This window comes from Myotis brandtii, unplaced genomic scaffold, assembly GCF_000412655.1.
Source record: "Myotis brandtii unplaced genomic scaffold, ASM41265v1 scaffold178, whole genome shotgun sequence".
Classification (NCBI taxonomy): Eukaryota; Metazoa; Chordata; class Mammalia; order Chiroptera; family Vespertilionidae; genus Myotis; species Myotis brandtii.
Genome location: NW_005356599.1, coordinates 268117 through 272429, shown reverse-complemented (window position 1 = coordinate 272429; position 4313 = coordinate 268117).

The window sequence follows — 4313 nt, the reverse complement described above, 5'->3', positions numbered from 1 at the left end:
CCAATACCCTGAAGCTCATGCTTCAAGAGTTCTCCAAGTAACCCTGGCTGGTTTGGCTCAGTGGATAGAGCATCTGCCTGCGGATTGAAGGGTCCCAGGTTCGATTCCAGTCAAGGGCATGTACCTTGGTTGCGGGCACGTCCCCAGTAGGGAGTGTGCAGGAGGCAGCTGATCGATGTTTCTCTCTCATGGATGTTTCTAACTCTCTATCCCTCTCCCTTCCTCTCTGTAAAAAATCAATTAAATATATTAAAAAAAAAAAAAGTTCTCCAAGTGGAGACCAGGACACCCTGGGGAGTGTCCAAGGCCTTTTTAGGGTTCAGGGTGTCTACAAGGTCAAAACTATGGTCATATAAGGCTAAGGTGTCACTAGCCTTCTTCACTCTTTCTCTCAGGAGCGCACAATGGAGGGTTCCAGAGGCCACGTGACATATGACGTGGCGACAGACCGAATGCTGAAGCAGCCATGAGAACCCAGCTGCTTCCTATGGCGCAGACACTGACGGGATCCGCCAAAACGTAGCGGTGCCACCCCTCTCACGGTTTGTCTTGAAATATACTCTCATTTTAATAAAAAGACATGATTCCCACTAACAAGTTATTGCTGCTTTGGAACTACATAGTACATTTTTCTCCATTTTTATTTCTTATGTGGAAACCATTCAGAGCTATAGCCCACACCAATGAAAACTGCTGGAGGTCCTCAATCATTTTCAGGAGTGATGAGTGATCCGGAGACCCCCCCCAAACTGAGACCTGCTGGTTTACCCAATAACCTAATCTACACGTCTACTCTCCATCTCTGAGGTTATAAAATTATAGTTTTTAATGGGTCAAAACGTTTGACTATCTGAAATCACATGTTTTAACCTCATATCATCTACTTACTATACATCATCAAATCCAGGACATCACCGTTCGTAAGCTGCAATGTTAAGTATCAGTAAGAACGGGGGGAAAACCCACTGCCGATTAGAACCCCTAAACACCACTAGCTATAAAACCCACTCCATTTTCAGAAACGTTCAAATGGTGAAAAAACGTGCATTAGTGAAATACGGTGACATTGATCGCTCCGTCTAAGTGACCCTCCAGTCTTCCATCCATTCCACAAATACTCACTGGCCACCTGCTCTGTGCCAGGCACGGCTCCCAGCCCTGCGCCGAAAGCTTCCCTTTCATCTTCACACTATGGGGAGGGGCTATGATGATGCCCATTTTACAGCTGAGCAAGCTGAGTCCCTGAGAGGCTGCCGGGGACACACAGCAAGGAAGGGGCAGGCAGACGTGTGATTCTGAATCCAGACCGGTGTTCTGGATCTTCCTATAAGAGCAGTGACCGCACGGACTGAAAGGCCTGCCCTCCTGGAGCTGACAGTCCAGCAGGAAGTGAACAAGATATGGGAAACAGGAAGCCTGGTGGTTGGTGCTTTCTCTCTTTCTGTGTCTACTTACTCTCTCCATCCACCGTCTCCCATCCTCTCTCCTCCATCTGCTGGGCTACCCTGCTCCCTCCTCCCTGACCCTGCTGGGGTCTCCTGGCATTGGGGGTGCTGCTCTAGCTCTGGCAGGAGCCGACTCTGGACCCGTCACTGTGTCTGCGGGTCCCAAGGTGCAGAGAGAAAAGCGACTGCCAGGGTCGCGCCGGGAGTCAGGGACAGGTGGCAACCCACCCAGCCCTGAGTTCCGGTGGGAAAGTCTCTCCTCTTTCACATGTCCATCCAGGCAGCGGCTTTCTCCTGGTCTCTGAGTCTCCCTGTCTCTGTATATATGTCTGTCCCTCTCCCTGTCTCAGTACCTCTCCGCTCCTTGGCCCTCCCCTTCCCCATCTCTGTCCTCCCCGCTGTCTTCCCCTCTGCCTTTCTCTGCTCAGGACTCTCTCTAACCCCGGTCTCTCTCCCCCTCTCCCCACCCCCACCTTCTCTCTCTCCCTCTGTCTCTCTCTCCCCCACTCCTCTGCCACCCCCATCTCTTTCTCCTTCAGCACACCTTTGTGCCTATCTGCCTCCTTCCATCCGTCCCTTTTACTCTCCCCAGAAATCTCACATTGAAATTGAAGCCATAGCTACTCCCCTCCCCATGCACTGGTCTCCCCGCTGGTCATCTGGCTTTGCCCCTCCCAGAATAAGAGATGAGCGAGACTGTGCCTGAGTCAGGGGATCTACAGAGAGTTCCCAAATCCCTCTGCAATCCCCCCTCCCACTTTTCCAACTCAGCCAGACTTTCTTGTATCACAGAGGAAGACGGATTGGGACCCCAGGGCCCCCTTTGCCTGGCTACCCAACCCACCCGGAAGTCCTCCTTGAGGTCTGACCTCCAGCAGTCCAGCTGCCCTAATCCACCAGAGGCTTTCCCACGCCCTGGGGCTGGGATGAACCCCCAGTGTCCGGGTCTGAGCCGGATTTCCCTGCCAGGGCGGGGCTGAGGTTGTGGGGGGAAGCCCTCAGGGGACCTGCACCCCCACCCCAGGAGGGTGAAATTTCTCCCCTTTCATTTCCTTATTGTCTCTGGAGTTGGGTGTGACGGGGAGCAGAGGAAGGCAGTGTGAAACCAGAAGCCTCCTTTCTAGTCCCAGTCTCTGCCCAGAACCTCAGGCAGCCCCCCACCCTCCAGGAGGCTTCAGGGTTTCGGCCTCTAAAAGCTGGGGGGGTGGGGGGGGACCTGTGAGAATTGGAGGCCAGGGGGCACAATTTCCTTCCAGGCAGGGAGCCAGCCTGGGGGTGAAAATATCACCCCAGCAAGACCCTGTGGAGGGCTGGAAGCAGTGTGGGGGACCTCTCACTTCTCAGTTGCTGAGTGAGTGCAAATGTTTCTCTCTCCACAGTCCTGACCCAAGGGGAGGAGGTGGCTCAGCTGAGGGGAAGGCTGGGGAACCCTCAGACAGCATTTCCGTCTCCAGCGCCCCATATGTCAACTCTCCCAAAATATGCCCCCCAAGTGCGGATCATCTCTGGACGGTCCCTCAATTCCTGACACAATTTCCACGCAACTGTCCCCTCCACTTCAGATTGTGGCCCAAATAACAACTGCCCTATCCTAGACCCCCCCACAATTTACATAAGAGGTGCCCACGCAAACACTGATTTCTAGTTGGTTCCCTGAAATCATATTCCTAGACTCTGAACGCTCCGGGGGCTCAGCTGGCATCCCCCCCCCCCCCCCCACACACCTGGGAGCCTTCACCTCCAACCACCGGGTCTCCACCTCTCCACCCTCCCTGGTCAGCCTGCCCCACCACCCCACGTGCACCTAACACCTCCACAGCCCCAGGACGGGCCCCTCCCGGGCACCAGGCCAAGCCCCGAAGGTCTGGGGATCCAACAGCTTCAAACCCCAGACCCATAACTCAGGCACGTGGGGGCCCCTGTAATGCCCAGGTCTCAGTCTCAGAGAGCTCAGCCGCTCCAGCCGCCCTCCCCGACCTCAAGCCCACAGCCCCCTTCCAGGTGAGGAAGCTAAGTGTCCAGATCCCCATAACCCTCAACTGGGACCTCCTCCCCCTCCACAATGTTGACTGTAGAGTGAGCAAAGGAGAAGGAGTCCTTGCAGCAAGAGGAGTGGGAGCCAGACTTGGGGAAGGATTCTGTCTCGGGGGGAGCGGGAGTTAAGACAGACCCCCGCCCCCTAATCCAAGGTGGTCTAGCAAGAAACGGGGCTGCCGAGGACATTAGCAATTACTGGAGAATAGAGAGAGGTGTGAAAGCTGAAACCCTCCAGCTCCAAGGAGGATCCCCGCTGAGGGTCTCTAAGAACAATGAAGCCCGTGAAGTTCAGCTGGAAGGACTAAGGGTCAGGAGGAGAGATGGGGGCAGGGAATGGACCCCTCTCCTGCTCTCCCGCCCCCAGCCTCGGCTCCATCTGGGCCCCCACCCAGCTGAACCCCAACTCTCACCCACCTGTTGTTTCAGACTCCCCCAAACCAATTTCCATCTCTTAGTCCTGAGCCCTAACCCTTATTTCTGACCTTACCTTAGATCGCACTCTCGCCTTGAACCCCAATTGATTTCTACCCCCAGGACCCCCATCTTTAACACTATATTCTAACCCGGGGCTCCCACCTCGGATTTCCCTGAATGGTGACCCCTTCTTCCATCTCTTAGTTCCTGTCCACCCCCCGCACCCCGACTTTGATCTCCTTCCTAATTCCCCAGCTCTGCCCCTACCTATCCTGCTGTCCTGGAGGTCCGACTCCTAGCTTTGGTTTGTTCCTGGGACTCCCTTGCATTTGGGGTCGCCCCTACCCAGGCCTTGTGTTTAAGCCGGGACCTGCCCCTCGCCTTCGCTTCCCTGGCCCCCATGGACCCCTCGCCCCG